Here is a 20855-nt window from a genome sequence, read left to right on the forward strand (position 1 = left end):
TGAGAGAGAGAGAGAACAAGAGAAGAGAGAGAGAGAGGAGAGAGGAGAGTGAGAGAGAGAGAGAGGAGAGTGAGAGAGAAGAGAGAGAGAGAGAGAGAGAGAGAGAGAGAGAGAGAGAGAGAGAGAGAGAGAGAGAGAAAAGTGTAATGTAATGTCAATCATATATCCTGTTTTGTTTTGGCTTTCATAGCATGTAATGTGTCTTCTCAGTCATGTTGAGATTGGTCGACTACTATTGCTTTACTGTATTGTTATTCTCATTAATATTGTTGTTGTAGTTGCTGTTAATGGTAATCCCATTTCCACTACTACTATTATTATTGCTGTTGGTCCCACCATTTTTGTTATATGTATTGTTGGTGCTGTCATCTTCAGGACAGGAATACCGGCTTACTTAACGGAGGAATAAACACACATGTTCATCGTTGGTGTTTCAACCAGAACGCGGGAAAAATGCCCTTTCTTTATTTTCGCACATGCGCAGTTGTACATCTCTCATAGGGCATAACTGTACCAGTGTAAGAACACAATTTACAACATATTAGTCTATATGTTAACATATAACCATCCTCTGCTACCACGGTATTCCTGTCCTGAAGATGACAGCACCAACAGGTTATGGGCCCAGGAGGGAACATGGAAGCCGATGGAATAGATTATGTTTCGATGGAGATGAAAAAAACTACGAGTTATGGGAGACGAAGTTTTTGGGACACTTGCGTTTGCTAGGGCTAAAGGCCACCATATTGAACGTGGATGAAGATGAAGAAGACGGAGAGAAAAATAAAGAAGCCTACGCCGAATTTATACAGGTTTTGGATGATAAAAGTCTTTCCCTGATAATGAGAGAAGCAGCAGATGATGGGAGAAAAGCGTTGAAGATATTGAGGGAACATTATGCAGGTAAAGGGAAGCCACGTGTGATTAGCCTCTACACTGAGCTAACTTCTCTTCAGAAAGCCAGTGACGAAAGTGTTACGGATTATATCATTCGTGCTGAGACGGCTATTACAGCACTGAGGAATGCTGAAGAGACTTTAAGTGACGGGCTGTTGATTGCAATGATTCTGAAAGGTTTGCCCGAATCATTTAAGCCGTTTGCCATCCACATAACGCAGAGTGACGAGCCGACAACTTATGGCAAGTTCAAAACCAAGTTGAGGAGCTATGAAAGCACCGAGAAGTTTAGCGCCATTTCCACTGACGACAACGCGATGAAGGCAAGTAACATTAAAGTTAGCTGGCCAAGAGGAAGAGATAAAGGGACCGAGATAACCTGCTTCAACTGTGGCCAGAAAGGGCACAAGGCCCGGGAATGTACAGTTACCGGAGAGCACAGAGAATGGAGACAGTGGTGTAGTTTTTGCAAGCGCTCCACTCATACTGACGCAAATTGCAGACGAAAAAGAAGAGACAATGTGAAACAAGCAACAGATGCTGAAGGCCACACATTTGCATTCAAAATAAGTGACTGTCAGGTTCGTGGACTGAACTTAAAGGGCTGATGGTTGATACGGGAGCAACGTCACATATAGTCACGGACATCGGGAAGTTTAAGGAGTTTGACGAGACTTTCAAACCGGAAAAACATTCCGTGGAGCTGGCTGACGGAACAAGAACGAATGGTGTCGCGGAGAGGAGAGGTGCAGCGGAGGTTTACCTGAGAGACAACACGGGTCGTCGGGTGAAAACAACGCTGACGAAGGCGCTGTACGTGCCGTCGTTTCCACAGGACATTTTCTCTGTTAAAGCAGCGACAGCCAACGGAGCTTCAGTCAACTTTCGACAGGGGTGTAACAAGCTCATCCACAAGAACGGTACCACTTTTGACATCGAGGAGTACGATAGACTTTACTATCTTAACACTGTAAGTGATGAAAATGATGATGGATGTCATGGGTGCTATGATATTCACACATGGCACAAAATTCTTGGCCACTGTAATTTTGAGGATGTGTCAAAGTTAGAAAATGTGACAGAGGGAATGAAAATCACAGGTAAGATTGACAAATCTACCCCCAACTGTGAAATCTGCACACAGGGAAAATTTGTTCAGAGCAGAAACAGAGAGCCTGATGAAAAGGCAAAAGCAGCTCTTGAGCTTGTGCACACTGATTTGGCTGGCCCTATTGAGCCAGAGGCGAAAGATGGGTTCAGATATACTCTAGCATTTACGGATGATTATTCAGGGGCAGTTTTTGTGTATTTCCTAAAAGCAAAAAGTGATACTGTAAAAGCTACTGAGAAGTTTATTGCTGATGTGGCCCCTTATGGGAAAATAAAGTGTGTCAGGTCAGATAATGGCACAGAGTACACAGCCAAAGAGTTCCAGTCACTGCTCAGTAAGAATGCCATAAGACATGAAACTTCAACCCCTTACTCACCCCATCAAAATGTGACCGCTGAGAGAAATTGGAGAACACTGTTTGAAATGGCAAGATGCATGCTACTTGAGAGCAACCTACCAAAGAAATTGTGGACATATGCTGTAATGACTGCTGCAGTGATTCACAATAGGTGTTACAATAAGCGTGTAGGACAGACTCCACACTACATGTTTACTGGGAGAAAGCCTGATCTTTCAAAGATGAAAGAATTTGGATCTGTTTGCTATGCATACAGACAGAACAAGAAAAAGTTGGACTCAAGATGTGAAAAGGGTATTTTTGTCGGGTATGATAAAAATAGTCCAGCATACCTAGTCTACTACCCAGACACTGGAAAAGTTCTTAAAAACAGATTAGTCAAGTTCGTTACAAAAGGTGTAGTCGAACGCCAAACTCAGACAGATTTGGAAATGAGTGATGATCTTCATGGGGAGAGATTTCAATCCCCCATGCCAAAAGCCAAGATGGCAGATCAAAATTCCGAAGAGACACAAGATGTGCAAATCGAGACTTCAGATAGTCAGAGTCCACGCTATCCAGACAGAGAGAGGAAGAAGCCACAGTACTTAAAAGACTATGAGTGTAAAGTGAAGTGTGATGACCAGATACCACCTAGTGTTGACTACTGCTACAGAGTAATGTGCAATGCACCACAAACCTTCAAATAACCAATGATTTCACCAAAATCAGAGATTTGGGCTACTGCTATGAAGGAGGAGATGGATTCCCTTAGGGAAAATGATACATTCACATTGACCACACTGCCAGAGGGTAAAAATGCAGTGGGGGGCAGGTGGGTCTATGTGGTCAAAAACAATTCAGATGAGACTGAGACATACAAGGCAAGATATGTTGCAAAGGGATATAGTCAAGTGGCAGGAATAGACTATAAGGAGACTTTTTCTCCAACTGCAAATATGACATCAGTACGTTGTTTGATGCAGCTAGCAGCTCAGTATGACTTAGAGTTACATCAGATGAATGTCAAAACAGCATATCTACATGCTCCTATTGACTGTGAAGTGTACATGGAGCAACCAGAGGGTTTTGAAGTCAGGTCAGATACAGGTGAGCAACTAGTCTGCAAACTGAACAAGTCACTGTACGGCCTGAAACAGTCAGGAAGGAACTGGAACAAAATGTTGCATGATCACCTTAGTGAAAATGGTTTTACACAGAACCCAGCTGATCACTGTGTTTACAACAAACAAACTGCAACAGAAAGGATCATTTTGATAATTTGGGCCAGATGGATAGTGAGTGCCAATATGCACCAGTAACAATCTTTGAAGATAACCAAGGTGCAATTGCTCTGTCAAAGAACCCAGTATGTCGTCAGAGATGTAAACATGTTGACATCAGATATCATTTCATTCGATCTGCGCTCAGTGATGGCAAAATAAGTATTGCATATTGTCCAACGGCAGACATGGTTGCAGATGTTTTGACTAAACCTGTAACGAAGTTCAAAAATGAAAAATTATTGGGTTATATGTTTGGAATGTAAACTGACATTTGTGAGATGTATAACTGTAAGCTAAATGTGTTGATAGTTAGGTTGAATACGACTTGTACAGTATAAGAGCAAGTGGGGGTGTTAACATATAGACTAATATGTTATAAATTGTGTTCTTACACTGGTACAGTTATGCCCTATGAGAGATGTACAACTGCGCATGTGCGAAAATAAAGAAAGGGCATTTTTTTTTTTTTGTGTTTCGTATGCTGTGTTGTTCTGTTAATTTACATGATTTCCATATTGTACTGCACTGGGTATTGACTTGACAACATTTACAGTGCCTTACAAAAGTATTCATTCCCCCCTTTTTCCTATTTTGTTGCATTACAACCAGTAATTTAAATTGATGTTTATTTGGATTTCATGTAATGGACACACACAAAATAATCAAAATTGGTGAAGTGAAATGAAAAAAATAAATTACGGAAAAGTGGTGCGTGTATATGTATTCACCCCCTTTGCTATGAAGCCCCTAAATAGGATCTGGTGCAACCAATTACCTTCAGAAGTCACATAAAGTTAAATAAAGTCCACCTGTGTGCAATCTAAGTGTCACATGATCTCAGTATATACACCTGTTCTGAAAGGCCCCAGTCTGCAATACCACTAAGCAAGGGGCACCACCAAGCAAGCGGCACCATGAAGACCAAGGAGCTCTCCAAACAGGTCAGGGACAAAGTTGTGGAAAAGTACAGATCAGGGTTAGGTTATAAAAAAATATCAGAAACGTTGAACATCCCACGGAGCACCATTAAATCCATTATTAACAAATGGAAAGAATATGGCACCACACCAAACCTGCCAAGAGAGGGCCGCCCACCAAAACTCACGGACCAGGCAAGGAAGGCATTAATCAGAGCGGCAACAAAGAGACCAAAGATAACCCTGAAGGAGCTGCAAAGCTCCACAGCGGAGATTGGAGTATCTGTCCATAGGACCACTTTTAGCCGTACAATCCACAGAGCTGGGCTTTATGGAAGAGTGGCCAGAAAAAAGCCATTGCTTAAAGAAAAAAATAAGCAAACACTGTTATGGCTATGGTACAACCCAACACTCAGAGAAACCAACACGACAAAGGGAGTGGAAGAAACAAAAATATTTTAATAAAAGTTCAAATTGTCTTGGTCCAAAAACAACTGAAGTAAAGGAACAGAGTGGGCTAGTCGGCTCCGGAGGAAGGAGAGGCTGAGGCAGGCAGGCAGGCAGGCAGGCAGACCGACAGGCAGGAAGGCAGGCAGGTGAGGTATGTTGAACTGAAGACAAAACAAACGACGGGTTAAGGAGAGTGGAGAGCCAGGCAAAAGACAAAGACAAAATAACTTTACTGGTGAGCCAAGTTACCGCTCTGGTAAGAACAACGATCTGGCGCCGGTGGAGAGCCATGCCCAGGAATAAGTAGTGCAGGTTGATGAGAGAATAGGATGCAGCTGCGTAGGCAGGAATCACTGGAAACAACCCGCAGCTGCACAGGAGAGGCAGATCCTGAGCACGCCCCCTGCTCCACTCCAGACACACCCACATAAAGGGGACAAACACACATACAACAGAAAAAGAGGGGACAAAACAAGGAGGAAGGGAAACAGAAAAGGGAGAGACAAGCTGCCCACATAACAGTACCCCCCCCTCAATGGTCGCCACCTGGCGACCCACCAGGCCTGTCAGGGTTGTCGTGATGGAAGTCCGTGATCAGCTGAGGATCCAACACAAAACGCTTAGGGACCCAAGACCTCTCCTCTGGTCCATAACCTTCCCAATCGACTAGGTATTGGAGACCCCTACCCCGCCTCCGAGAGTCCAGGAGCCTACTGACGGTGTAGGCCGGATGGTCGTCAATGAGGCGAACAGGTGGAGGTGGATCAGCCGGCGGACACAAAAGGCTGGAGGACACAGGTTTCAGTTGGGAGACGTGGAAGGTAGGGTGTATCTTCATGGCTGAAGGCAACTTCAAACGAACCGCAGCGGGGTTAATAATGGACTCCACCACAAACGGACCCAGGTACCGAGGAGACAGCTTGCGTGATTTGGTACGAAGAGGTACGTTCTTAGATGACAGCCAAACCTCTTGACCAGGATGAAACACAGGTGCGGGAGTCCTGCTCCTATCCGCTGTTGTCTTGTTCCTGTCGGTGGTCCGAAGCAATGCTTCCCGAGCGTCGCTCCACACTCTCTGGCAGCGGCGGAGGTTCTCCTGAACCGAAGGAACAGCCAATTCCTTCTCCTGAGCAGGAAACAGAGGGGGTTGATAACCCATGGTAACCTCGAAGGGTGAAAGACCGGTGGCAGAGGCGGTGAGGGAGTTGTGGGCGTACTCTATCCAGGGCAGATGTTTAGCCCAGGATGATGGATGTTGAGCAGCCACACACCGAAGGGTTGCTTCGAGGTTCTGATTGGCTCTTTCTGTTTGACCGTTGGTCTGGGGATGAAACCCTGAGGACAGACTAACGGAAGCACCCAAAGCAGAGCAGAAACCCTTCCAAACACGGGAAGTAAACTGTGGGCCTCTATCAGATACGATGTCCACAGGTATTCCATGGGGACGGAATACATGTTGGACTAGGAGGTCCGCTGTCTCACTGGCAGACGGTAATTTTGGTAATGCTATATAGTGGACAGATTTAGAGAATCTGTCCACAATGGTAAGTATAGTATCATTACCTTCAGACTTGGGTAGGCCGGTGACAAAATCCATGGCAATGTGGGACCAGGGACGGCTGGGAACTGGGAGGGGTAGCAGCAGCCCCGAAGGGGACTGATGGGAGGCTTTGCCCCGAGCACAGGTTGAACAGGCTGCCACAAAAGCCCGAACGTCAGTTTCCATTGAAGGCCACCAAAAATGTCTCCTAAGCAGCGTCAACGTGCGTCTCATCCCAGGGTGACCAGCAAAACGGGAGGTGTGAATCCACTGCAACACCTGAGACCGGACCGTCTCGGGAACAAAGAGTAGGTTGGGAGGTCCATCACCCGGTCCCGGGTCCGTGGCAAGTGCAGTCTTCACAAGTGACTCGATCTCCCACTGAACAGCCGCCACGACGCATGAGGAAGGCAGGACTGCCTCAGGCTCGCTGGTCTCCGAAGGGTCAGCAAACTGGCGGGACAAAGCATCTGGTTTAACATTTCTTGACCCCGGTCTGTATGTAAGAATAAAGTTAAACCTACTAAAAAACAGGGCCCATCTGGCTTGGCGTGAGTTGAGTCTCTTAGTGGCTTGGATGTAAGCCAAGTTTTTGTGGTCAGTCCAGACCACAAACGGCAATTCAGCTCCATCCAGCCAGTGCCGCCATTCTTCCAGTGCAAGCTTGACCGCCAGCAGTTCCCGGTTTCCAACGTCGTAATTCCGTTCTGTGGGTGACAATTTCTTGGAGAAGAAAGCACAGGGGTGAAGCCTTTGGTCAGTGGGGGAGCGCTGGGAGAGGACTGCACCCACACCTGAGTCCGACGCGTCCACCTCCACAACAAACTGCAGAGAGGTATTGGGGTGTATCAACACGGGGGAGGTGGAAAACAGTTCCTTCAAAACCCCTACCGCCTGCTCCGCCTCAGGGGACCACCGAAAAGGGACTTTAGGAGATGTGAGTCTTGTAAGGGGTGCCACCACTCTACTAAAACCCTTAATGAATCTACGGTAGAAGTTAGCAAAGCCCAAAAATCGTTGAAGTTGCTTACGGGTGGTGGGTGTGGGCCATTCCGTCACTGCCCGGATCTTCTCGGGGTCCGCCTTCACCTGCCCGCTCTCAATTATGAATCCAAGGAACGATGTAGACTGTTTGTGGAACTCACACTTCTCTGCTTTGACGTACAGCTTGTTCTCCAAGAGCCGTTGAAGGACTTGACGGACGTGTGACTCATGCTCCTCGGGTGACTTGGAAAAAACAAGAATATCATCCAGGTATACAAAGACAAAACGGTTCAAAAAATCCCTAAGAACATCGTTCACCATGGCTTGGAAAACCGCAGGGGCATTTGAAAGCCCAAAGGGCATGACCAAATACTCAAAATGTCCCAGTGGAGTGTTGAAAGCGGTTTTCCACTCATCTCCCTTACGGATTCGGACAAGGTGATAAGCATTCCTGAGGTCGAGCTTGGAAAACACTGTGGCGCCATGCAGAGGTTCAAAAGCTGAGTTGATGAGTGGAAGGGGATACTTGTTTTTAACCGTTATGTTGTTTAAACCCCTGAAATCGATACAGGGGCGTAACGACTTGTCCTTCTTCTCCACGAAAAAGAAACCTGCACCCAAAGGAGACGACGAGGGACGGATTATGCCCGAGACCAGAGAATCACCAATGTACTGCTCCATTGCCTCTCTTTCCGGTCGGGACAGATTGTATAACCGACTAGAGGGCAAGGGAGCACCAGGAAGCAGTTCAATAGGGCAATCATAAGGCCTATGTGGTGGTAGAGACAGAGCCTTGTCCTTACTGAAAACCTCCGCTAAGTCATGGTATTCTTTGGGGACAGATGACAGATCAAGAGGAGCTGAGGGAGGAGTTGGGTTACACTTAGTGGGGGGAACCGCTGACCTCAGGCACTCGGAATGGCAGTTAGTGCTCCAACTGAAAATGGTGTGACGTGTCCAATCAATTTGTGGGTTGTGAAGAGCCAACCAGGGGAAGCCAAGGATTAGGGAGGTAGCTGAGCCAGACATAACTCTTAGCTGAATGCTTTCACAATGATTGCCAGAAATCACTAGGGAAACGGGGGTGGTTTGATGAGTTATCTCCGCGAGGAGGCGCCCATCAAGGGCTGTGACCCGGATGGGGGTAGGTAGTGGCTCCATGGGGATACGAGCTTGTGTAACGAACTGGTGGCTAATAAAGTTATCTTCTGCACCTGAGTCTATGAGAGCTGAGAGTGGCAGGGAATGACTCTGGAAACGTAAGGTTACAGGTACTTGTAATCGGGGAATGATGGGTTCAGGATCTAACTCTGGGCTCGCAAGTAGACCCACCGTTACGAGCGAGCCTTGTCTTTTGGCCGCTTAGGGCATGTAGCCAGAATGTGTGTGGCGTCTCCACAGTACAGGCACTCACCCGCCTGGAGGCGCCGTTGCCGCTCAGCTGGAGGTAGTCGAGCTCGACCCACTTGCATAGGTTCCTCCTCTGTGCTCGGGATGGAATCAGGAACAAGAAGCTGCCGACTCCGGAGAGGCGAGACTCGAGTGGTTGGAGGCTGGGGAACTCGTCCTCCTAGATGTGGCCCATCGCCTCTCTCCCGACGCCTCTCCCGCAACCGATTGTCTAGCTTGATGGACAGGGAAACGAGAGAATGTAAATCATGTGGCTCATCACGAGCAGCCAGTTCATCCTTAATGGCTTCATTCAAACCGTTTAGAAATGCTCCTTGAAGTGCCACATTGTTCCACTTGGAGTCCGCTGCCAACGTCCAGAACTCAATAGAGTACTCTGCCACACTGTTAGAACCCTGCCTCAAATTGAAAAGTATCTTGGAGGAATTACCCACATGGTCAGGATGGTCAAAAACAGTCTTCAATTTAGCAGAGAAATCAGCAAAAGTCAATCCAGTCAAAGTTTGATCTGAACACACAGCCTCAGCCCAAACCAGAGCTTTCCCTCTTAACAGCCCCAGAACATAATGTACCTTAGATGAATCAGTAGAAAATGACAGTGGTCTCTGCCGAAAAATCAAGTCACACTGAAGCAAAAATCCCCGGCACTTGTCCAATTCTCCATTGAACGGTTCAGGCGACGTGACAGGGGGTTCCCGACGGAACGAAGCCTGCCTAGTGTCCGAGGAAACAACTTGGGGTGCATCAAACTGGGGGTCAGAGAGAGATGGAGAACTGATAACAGACAATTTAGAGACGTGTGTAGTTAACTGAGTCACCTGGTTCAGCAGTTGATGATTATCTTCCACAAGAGTCCGAATCAACTGGTCATGCTGTCCTAGCAACGTTCCTTGAGCCTGGATAGCTTGTTGGAAGCTGTCTTGGTTTGCCCCGTGCTGTTTCTCTGTTGGGTCCATGGCCAGATCGTTCTGTTATGGCTATGGTACAACCCAACACTCAGAGAAACCAACACGACAAAGGGAGTGGAAGAAACAAAAATATTTTAATAAAAGTTCAAATTGTCTTGGTCCAAAAACAACTGAAGTAAAGGAACAGAGTGGGCTAGTCGGCTCCGGAGGAAGGAGAGGCTGAGGCAGGCAGGCAGGCAGGCAGGCAGACCGACAGGCAGGAAGGCAGGCAGGTTGGGAGGTATGTTGAACTGAAGACAAAACAAACGACGGGTTAAGGAGAGTGGAGAGCCAGGCAAAAGACAAAGACAAAATAACTTTACTGGTGAGCCAAGTTACCGCTCTGGTAAGAACAACGATCTGGCGCCGGTGGAGAGCCATGCCCAGGAATAAGTAGTGCAGGTTGATGAGAGAATAGGATGCAGCTGCGTAGGCAGGAATCACTGGAAACAACCCGCAGCTGCACAGGAGAGGCAGATCCTGAGCACGCCCCCTGCTCCACTCCAGACACACCCACATAAAGGGGACAAACACACATACAACAGAAAAAGAGGGGACAAAACAAGGAGGAAGGGAAACAGAAAAGGGAGAGACAAGCTGCCCACATAACAAACACGTTTTGTGTTCGCCAAAAGGCATGTGGGAGACTCCCCAAACATATGGAAGAAGGTACTCTGGTCAGAATGGGCAAAGATCTCAGTGGCTAGATGTGCCAAGCTTATAGAGACATACCCCAAGAGACTTGAAGCAGTAATTGCTGCAAAAGGTGGCTCTACAAAGTATTGAGTTTGGGGGGGTGAATAGTTATGCATGCTCAAGTTTTCTGTTTTCTTGTCTTATTTCTTGTTTGCTTCACAACTAAAAATATTTTGCATCTTCAAAGTGGTAGCTATGTTGTGTAAATCAAATGATACAAACCCCCCAAAAATCCATTTTAATTCCAGGTTGTAAGGCAACAAAATAGGAAAAATGCCAAGGGGGGGTGAATACTTTCACAAGCCACTGTAGATTTCACCTTCTCCCATGCCAATAAAGCTTGTTCAAACTAGAATTAGAGCGTGAGCGAGTGAGAAAGTTTGGGAGAGATGGAAGTAGAGGTAAAGGGAAACAGAGAGAGATGGAGTAGAGATGGGGAGAGAGAGAGAGAGAGAGAGAGAGAGAGAGAGAGAGAGAGAGAGAGAGAGAGAGAGAGAGAGAGAGAGAGAGAGAGAGAGAGAGAGAGAGAGAGAGAGAGAGAGAGAGAGAGAGAGCCTTAGGCATTTTAATTGCTTTTAAAGTAGGTTAACCAGAAGGATGAATCAGCTGCATGTGGAGTGAATACAGAGGAGGAGGAGAGGAGAGGTAGAGAGAGGAAATTAGCTGTAGAGTTGAGGAGTTTGAGTAGTGTGTGTGTGTGTGTGTGTGTGTGTGTGTGTGTGTGTGCGTGTGTGTGTGTGTGCGTGTGTGCATGGATGTGCGTCAGGGTTTCCTTTATGTGGCATTTGACAAGCAGCATTTTAATTTACTGGACATATGAGACATTTACCAGACCCATATGCATTGGGTGAGTAACCTGATTAGGGCACAGAATGACAGAAATCACATTTAGATTATGGTGATTCTTCATATTAACAGAACATGCAAGTCGAGGATCCAATGGCGCACACTTTGAAGCTGTTAGAATAACTGTCCACATTTACTTTTCCTCAGCCAACAAGACGAGTAATGAACAGCAGAATCAATAACCTATGCATAGGCGGCGCGTGAGTTTCAAGTTTGCGTAAACACATTTTCACCAGACAACTGCACCTTTATGATAAAGCATTCCATGCATCATTGCATTTGCAGACTTATGTAAGTTAGCCTACTATTCTTAATGTGATGAGTAGATTGGATAGTCATAACCTAGGCTAATAATATGACTCAATCACTGTTCGCAACAAAAAAAAACTGTTCAATGCAACACATGGCTGAGCGCGTATAGTGTAGAGGCCTGGGCTATAGGCAATATCAGATACGTTTCTTCTTTTATTTGCACAGGAAAAACACATTTCATGCAATTCTACTACACTTTATATGACTGGAGACATTTGCAGAATATTTTTTAATATGACAAATTACAGCGTAGCATACTCTGCTGACACTGACAAACAGATCAATAAAAACGATGTTGTCCATATAATAGGCCTATGAGAAGGGGAGACACAAATATAATTATTGTCCAAAAACGAACTTTTAAGTAGCACTGACCCAACAATGATAAAGAGTGAATATGCGCAGTGTGCACTCACCAGGGGTATGGCAGATGCTCTCCGCTGATGCCATTAAGACAGGCTATAGGCCTACTGTTGTTCGCTCAATTAAGTTGATAATTTTGACAACTAAAAGACAGATTATAGTATTTTCATGGTCTTCTCCTTACAGCAATAGCCATTTGCTTTCCAAACGATGTTTTCCCGCGATTTAACTTTGAAATATTGCGATATGCCTGGTTGGACATCTCTACTTTCCACTGACAGTCGCAACTCAACAATAATGTATATTGTATTTGCCTCGAGGGCTGCCCAAATTTAGCGCACTGCCTTTCCAACTTTCCTTTCAACTGCAATTTAAAACAGGCTAGGGGAAGATAAGGATCCTCTGTGGCCAAGTCATGCTTCAGTAGCCTATTCTGAATTATTTTATTCATTTTTGTATAGACAGGAGTAGGCTAATTAGACTATATAATTTTGACAATTAAATTTACTTAGCCTTATGGACGTGCCGTCTATCAGCCTATGTCAATCTACTATCCCCCATAGTAGAAAAGTTGACCTATTCTATTGGTCAGCTTGTCGAGAAAGTAATAACCCAAACAGACTGGGCCAGTTTTGGGGTGATAGAGCCCATATTCATACCACCAGAAGGTTTTGGGGTGATAGAGCCCATATTCATACCACCAGAAGGTTTTGGGGTGATAGAGCCCATATTCATACCACCAGAAGGTTTTGGGGTGATAGAGCCCATATTCATACCACCAGAAGGTTTTGGGGTGATAGAGCCCATATTCATACCACCAGAAGGTTTTGGGGTGATAGAGCCCATATTCATACCACCAGAAGGTTTTGGGGTGATAGAGCCCATATTCATACCACCAGAAGGTTTTGGGGTGATAGAGCCCATATTCATACCACCAGAAGGTTTTGGGGTGATAGAGCCCATATTCATACCACCAGAAGGTCTACGCTACATTAGAAAGTAAAAAATGAATTAATCTGATGCAACAGATCAGAACGTTTAGGTTAAAATGTTGATAAACTATTATTTCTTAACATGATGTGCATTTGGCTACCAGACAACTAAAGAAAGTTGAAAACCAAAAGAACATGAGAGATATAGGCTACTGGTTTCAATGGCAATTATAAAATAATTGCCTCCACTGATATGGTGTGATTTTGCAAAGGCTACTTTGAAGCAAGGTAAAACATGCCTAATAATATGTAGTAAAACATTCAGGTTTCAAACAATTAAGTAGCTTAGGTTTTCAAAATGCATACGGCCTCCAGCTCATTGCAAAATGGTGAGTGTGTCACGTTCGTTGATTGACGGAACGGACCAAGGCGCAGCGTGATATGCATACATGTTTATTATAACGAATAAACAACGACAAAATAATAAACCAACGACACGTGAAGTCCTAAGGTAACAAACCTCACATGGAACAAGATCCCACAACCCTCTAGTGCCAATAGGCTGCCTAAGTATGATCCCCAATCAGAGACAACGAGCTACAGCTGCCTCTGATTGGGAACCACACCGGCCAACATAGATCTACACATAATAGACCTACAACCTAGAATATACATTTCCATTTTAGCGTCCCCTGAGTCAGGGCGTGACAGTACCCCCCCCCAAGGTGCGGACTCCGACCGCACAACATAAACATAACAGGGTAGGGACCGGGTGGGCATTCCGCCTCGGAGGCGGATCCGGCTCGGGGCGTGACGACCTGTCACTCTCCGCCTCCCTGTTGCGCCCCTGGTCTGGTCTGGACCTCGGCGCGCTGCTTCCCCTCTCCTTCCTCCCACGATACGCCAGGCCCTGTCTGGACCCTGGTGTGGGAGACCCCGAACCTGGAGAGGGGCTGACGTCATGGTCTGGACTGGAGCCGCTGACCAGAGCTGGACTTGGCACCGGTGGAGCGGACTGCTCTGGCTCCGGAGTGGAGCCGCTGACCAGAGCAGGACTGGACCCCGGTGGAGCGGACTGCTCTGGCTCTGGAGTGGCGCAGCTGACCGGAGCTGGATCAGGCACCGGTGGAGCGGACTGCTCTGGCTCTGGAGAGGAGCAGCTGACCGGAGCTGGATCAGGCACCGGTGGAGCGTACTACTCTGGCTCCGGAGTGGAACAGCTGACCGGAACTAGATCAGGCACCGGTGGAGCGGACTGTTCTGTCTCCGGAGTGGAGCAGCTGACCGGTGTGTGTGTCACGTTCGTTGATGAACGGGTCAGACCAAGGCGCAGCGTGATATACATACATGTTTATTATAACGAATAAACAACAACAAAACAATAAACCAACAACACGTAAAGTCCTAAGGTAACAAACCTCACATGGAACAAGATCCCACAACCCACTAGTGCCAATAGGCTGCCTAAGTATGATCCCCAATCAGAGACAACGAGCTAAAGCTGCCTCTGATTGGGAACCACAGCGGCCAACATCGATCTACACATAATAGACCTACAACCTAGAATATACATTTACATTTAAGCGTCCCCTGAGTCAGGGCGTGACAGTACCCCCCCCAATAATAGAACTACAACCTAGAATATATACAACAAAGAATATACACACCCTGACTCAACATTAAGCGTCCCCTGAGTCAGGGCGTGACAGTGTGATGTGCTGATGAAGCCTGCCTTGAGTTGCCTGCCTTCTGTTGCCTGCTTTGAGTTGCCTGCCTTGAGTTGCCTGCCTTCTGTTGCCTGCCTTGAGTTGCCTGCCTTGAGTTGCCTGCCATCTGTTGCCTATGCATTTGAATGGTGAATGGGAAGCATGCTTCAATTACCAGTTGAGAAATAAAAATAGTAGCTCTTTTTAATCGTGGCCCCAAAAACTTTTTTTTAAACACGATTGCATTTAGAATTGTTGCAAAATGATTGTGCTAATAAAAGCGCTGTCTGACAGATTTTCTGCTCAAAGACTCTGTATCTGTATGCTGTGCACATGTGATTAATAAGATACATAACGAATATACACACGCGCCAATTTAATTCCGCTAAATGATGCAAAGTAACCCACAGACCGATAAGCATGACGAATCAAATGTATTTACATCAACTGGTATTTCCCTCAATGAATAGGCTAAAAAGCATTATTTTGCAATGGGATTTTATTTTCTTCTGACAATTGGCCAGTGGCAATTTTATTTATGGACTTTTCTATTTATGGACTTGTGTGTGAGAATAAAGGTATATGAGAAGGCAGAAGGGGTCACATCCAACACAACTTTAACAGTAAAGAAGGCAGTAGGGGTCACATCCAACACAACTCTAACTGTAAAGAAGGCAGTAGGGGTCACATCCAACACAACTGTAAAGAAGGCAGTAGGGGTCACATCCAACACAACTCTAACTGTAAAGAAGGCAGTAGGGGTCACATCCAACACAACTCTAACTGTAAAGAAGGCAGTAGGGGTCACATCCAACACAACTCTAACTGTAAAGAAGGCAGTAGGGGTCACATCCAACACAACTCTAATGGTAAAGAAGGCAGTAGGGGTCACATACAACACAATTCTAACTGTAAAGAAGGCAGTAGGGGTCACATCCAACACAACTCTAACTGTAAAGAAGGCAGTAGGGGTCACATCCAACACAATTCTAACTGTAAAGAAGGCAGTAGGGGTCACATCCAACACAACTCTAACTGTAAAGAAGGCAGTAGGGGTCACATCCAACACAACTCTAACAGTAAAGAAGGCAGTAGGGGACACATCCAACACAACTCTAACAGTAAAGAAGGCAGTAGGGGTCACATCCAACACAATTCTAACTGTAAAGAAGGCAGTAGGGGTCACATCCAACACAACTCTAACTGTAAAGAAGGCAGTAGGGGTCACATCCAACACAACTCTAACTGTAAAGAAGGCAGTAGGGGACACATCCAACACAACTCTAACAGTAAAGAAGGCAGTAGGGGTCACATCCAACACAATTCTAACTGTAAAGAAGGCAGTAGGGGTCACATCCAACACAACTCTAACTGTAAAGAAGGCAGTAGGGGTCACATCCAACACAACTCTAACAGTAAAGAAGGCAGACGGCTGGTGTCCCTAACAACAGCCTATGAGGCAGTGTCAATGTCACACCACTGGTCCTTATGCAATGACCTAGTCTCACCAACTGTCCATGGCTTAAATGGGCTGTGTCCCAGATGGCACACTATTATACCCTATTTAGTGCACTACTTTTTACCAGGGCCCATAGCAGCAATAGACTGGGGACGGGTCTAGCAATGAGCTAACCAAGCTACAACTGAACTGGGTAGACGTTGCCCTCAGGCACAGACCTACTGTAGGATCTCAGATCGGCCAATACAAACCAAAGAAAACAGAAATCTGATCATAGATCAGTCTGTTTACCATTGAGGCACTAGATATGGTGCATTAGGAAAGTATTCAGACCCCTTGACATTTTCCACATTTTGTTACGTTACACCCTTATTCTAAAATTGATTAAATAAATACAAATCCTGAGCCATCTACACACAATACCCCATAATGACAAAGCGAAAACAGCTTTTAGAAATGTTTGCAAATACCTTATTTACATAAGTATTCAGACCCTTTGCTATGATACTCGAAATTGATCTCAGATGCATCCTGTTTCCATTGATTATCCTTGAGATGTTTCTACAACTTGATTGGAGTCCACCTGTGGTAAATTCAATAGATTGGACATGATTTGGAAAGGCACACACCTGTCTATATAACGTCCCACAGTTGACAGTGCATGTCAGAGCAAAAACCAAGCCATGAGGTCAAAGGAATTGTCCGTAGAGCTCCGAGACAGGATTGTGTCGAGGCACAGATCTGGGGAAGGGTACCAAAACATTTATGCAGCATTGAAGATCCCCAAGAACACAGTGGCCTCCATCATTTTTAAATGGAAGAAGTTTGGAACCACCAAGACTCTTCCTAGAGCTGGCCGCTCAGCCAAACTGAGCGATCGGGGGAGAAGGGCCTTGGTCAGGGAGGTTACCAAGAACCCGATGGTCACTCTGACAGAGTTCTAGAGTTCCTCTGTGGAGATGGAAGAACCTTCCAGAAGGACAACCATCTCTGCAGCACTCCACCAATCAGACATTTATGGTAGAGTGGCCAGACGGAAGCCACTCCTCAGTAAAAGGCACACGACAGACTGCTTGGAGTTTGCCAAAAGGCACCTAAAGACTCTCAGACCATGAGAAACAAGATTCTCTTCTCTGATGAAACCAAGATTGAACTCTTTGGCCTGAATGCCAAGCGTCATGTCTGGAGGAAACCTGGCACCATCCCTACGGTGAAGCATGGTGGTGGCAGCATCATACTGTGGGGTTGTTTTTCAGCGGCAGGGACTGGGAGACTAGTCAGGAACTAGGAAAAGATTAACAGAGCAAAGTACAGAGAGATTCTTGATGAAAACCTGCTCCAGAGCTCTCAGGACCTCAGACTAGGGCGAAGGTTTACCTTCCAACAGGACAACGACCCTAAGCACACAGCCAAGACAAGGCAGGAGTGGCTTCGGGGCAAGTCTCTGATTGTCCTTGAGTGGCCCAGTAGAGCACAGACTTGAACCCGATCAAACATTTCTGGAGAGACCTGAAAATAGCTGTGCAGCGATGCTCCCCATCCAACCTGACAGAGCTTGAGAGGATCTCCAGAGAAGAATGGGAGAAACTCCCCAAATACAGGTGTGCCAAGCTTGTAGTGTCAGACCCAAGAAGACTCGAGGCTGTAATCGCTGCCAAAGGTGCTTCAACAAAGTACTGAGTAAAGGGTCTGAATACTTATGTAAATGTAATATTTCCGTTTTTTATTTTGTACATAAATGAGCAAAAATGTCTAAAAACCTGCTTTTGCTTTGTCATTATGGGGTATTGTGTGTAGATTGATAAGGGAAAAAAACGATTTAATCAATTTTAGAATAAATCTCTCTCCCTCTCTCTCTCTCTCTCTCTCTCTCTCTCTCTCTCTCTCTCTCTCTCTCTCTCTCTCTCTCTCTCTCTCTCTCTGTCTCTCTGTCTCTCTCTCTCTCTCTCAATTCAATGCAATTCAATTTAAGGGATTTATTGGCATAGGAAACATATGTTTACATTGCCTAAGCAAGTGAAATAGATAATAAACAAAAGTGAAATTTTAAATTTTAAATTAACAGTAAACATTACACTCACAAAAGTTCCAAAAGAATAAAGACATTTCAAATGTCATATTATGTCTATATACAGTGTTATAATGATGTGCAAATAGTTAAAGTACAAAAATGTATCACACCTTTCCACCTTCCTGGTTCTCCATACCCATTCCTCTATCCTTCCTTCCTTCCTTCCTTCCTTCCTTCCTTCCTTCCTTCCTTCCTTCCTTCCTTCCTTCCTTCCTTCCTTCCTTCCTTCCTTCCTTCCTTCCTTCCTTCCTTCCTTCCTTCCTTCCTTCCTTCCTTCCTTCCTTCCTTCCTTCCTTCCTTCCTCCCTCCCTCTCTTTTTTCCTTATTTAACCCTCTTGCACAGCAACCCTTACTCTATCTATCCCATTTCCTCTCAAAAGATAATCTTGCAATAAAGCTGAATTTAGGGGGATGCATTGGCGGGAATGCAATATGAAAAACGTGTCAGTCAATATATGGACATCGTGAAACATTGCCATTACTCTAGCGCAGTCTATCGGCTCATGAGGACTACACACAACGTTGCTGTTAATAAAGAGTCCTTCATTTCAATCCCACCAGGTGACGCTAGATATCTATTTAATTTGCCAGTAGAACGACTCGTTTTTTATAAACACACCTAACAGCCTTACTGCAATACGGAATACGGAATACATTTTGACAAAGGAAAAAAAAATTACGTTTTTTTTTTTACACAGGGCAAACTACAGGTCTGGTAATTTAACCAAAACATATAGGCAACATTTTAACCAGTAACTCACTCATTGTAAAATAAAGACACCGTAAAGTCACTGAAACGTTGTGATAATATGAAAAATGTATGCACTCACTAACTGTAAATCGCTCTGGATAAGAGCGTTTAAAAAAATTAAAAAATATATAATCATGACTTCCTATTTACATAAATAATAAATACTTGTTTTAGTGGACACACATTGGTCTCAGGGCAGGTCTGCCGGTTTTGACTAGCAGAAGTGACTTTTCGTAGCAGTTTAGGATATCTTACAAAGCAGGTTAGGAGAACTAGTTAAGGTTAGGAAAAGGCGGTGAGGGCAGCGCATGCCGGGTCTGTGGTCTCGCTCTCCGCTACAGTCTGGCTCAATGGAACACGGAGAGAAACAGCGCAGCTCATACAACACCAAACAAAATCGGTACGTAACATTGTATTCTTTGTTTATCCTGAACCCATTTATATTACACTGTGGTGTAAGTTTCAGGGCTACATTGTTGCCAGGTGTTGCTATTTATCTAGGTCGTCTGATTCAGCTGACTAGTCACAACTACATGATGGAGCCTAAATTGTGGAGTTGAGTTTAATCGACTATGATTAGTTGTGAGTTTGATACAATGTTACGTGCAAGTGCGATTTAGTGAGTCAGGTCGGCCTGCTGATCAACGGGTTGTTACAAAGAAAGAGCCAACTGTAGTGAGTGCCGATCGACAAGTTGTCCCTAACCTGGTAGGAACAGCCAGCAAAGCCTCTACACAACACAACACTAAACAATGCATTAATTACACTATAACGGTGGCAAACGGTGCCTACAAACTGCTAGGGCCTACATAAAGCTGTCCCAACACCTTACCACTGCTACACTTGGCTATCAGCGGAGCCTTGTCTGGCAGCAAAACAGTGCATTCATCCTCATTTACTGCTCTTTTAAAAAAACATAGCTGATATGGCTGACTTACTTAAACAAATGTGGTTTCTACTGACAATTGAGATGTGGGAATGATGAGCGGATAAGAGGAAATCCGTAATTCCGATTAAGACATTAATGAGCGAGCTAAAACGACGTAGTCAATATAACTATTTGTTCAACACTTTTGAAATGTACAGCGACAGAATTCAGAAAATGGGCCGTTCTTACAGTATTCTCCCTGTAAACCAAGTCAGAACCGCATGATAAATAAAGGGACATATAAGCAGACAATGGAAGCTCTTACAATTTTAGATTATGACATTTCTCTAAAACAGGCTATAGGCTGCACCAAGTCAGAACAGTAGGCTAAATTATGAGGGGGAAAGGGACCAAATTATTAGGGTGAGGCACATGGGCTACTAACAGCTTCCTACACAACATACACTTAGTTTTACTTTCTTAGCTACAGTATACATATCTCCCTGGCATATTACATCATTTATGCAGCAGCATACAATACATTTTTGGACTCACCGTTGTGCTCACTTGAACAGGAAGGTGGCGTGGCGGTCCTTCTTGTGGGCAGATTTTGTCATGTCTAAACTCTAGAAAGAGGACCAAGTTTTCGACTTGGAATTCCGAGTTGGATGACCGTGCAAAACGTATTTTCCCAGTCCGAGCTCATTTTTTTCAGAGTTCCCAGTTGTCTTGAACTCACTGAAGTCTGAGATTTCAGAGTTTCCAGTTCTTTTGAACGTGGCAGAAGTCATGCTGGCTTGACAGCATGGTCAATGTATTCAACCTTTTCTGGCCCATGGTGTTGCATGTTTATCCTTTGCAAGCTTGGAAAAGAGACCCTTAAACCAAGACTTGGACCACACACCCCCTCCATTGAATAGCAGGCTAGTGATTGCTGTGCAACCCTTGCAGTTAGCCACTGATTCCTTCCAA

General features: G+C 45.2%; 1 long non-coding RNA gene and 1 pseudogene across 2 annotated transcripts in view; one reads left to right on the forward strand and one right to left on the reverse strand.

Moving 5' to 3' along the window:
* The window catches only part of LOC311103001 (potassium channel subfamily K member 13-like), a 7406-nt pseudogene extending 3672 nt beyond the window's left edge, over positions 1 to 3734 (forward strand). The window contains exons 3-5 of the transcript in view: positions 957 to 1224; positions 1500 to 1817; positions 3709 to 3734. The product of the transcript in view is annotated as a potassium channel subfamily K member 13-like (transcript). The remainder of the gene's footprint in view (positions 1 to 956; positions 1225 to 1499; positions 1818 to 3708) is intronic.
* Positions 3735 to 9955: 6221 nt separating this feature from the next.
* On the reverse strand, positions 9956 to 10415 carry LOC311102508. Its single transcript, XR_014610020.1, has 2 exons — positions 10219 to 10415; positions 9956 to 10130 (listed from the first exon to the last, which is right to left on the reverse strand). It is a non-coding gene; the product is annotated as an uncharacterized lncRNA (long non-coding RNA).
* Between the last annotated feature and the right edge of the window lie 10440 nt (positions 10416 to 20855).

The sequence above is a fragment of the Coregonus lavaretus genome (assembly GCF_964263955.1).
Source record: "Coregonus lavaretus genome assembly, chromosome: 27".
Taxonomy (NCBI): Eukaryota; Metazoa; Chordata; class Actinopteri; order Salmoniformes; family Salmonidae; genus Coregonus; species Coregonus lavaretus.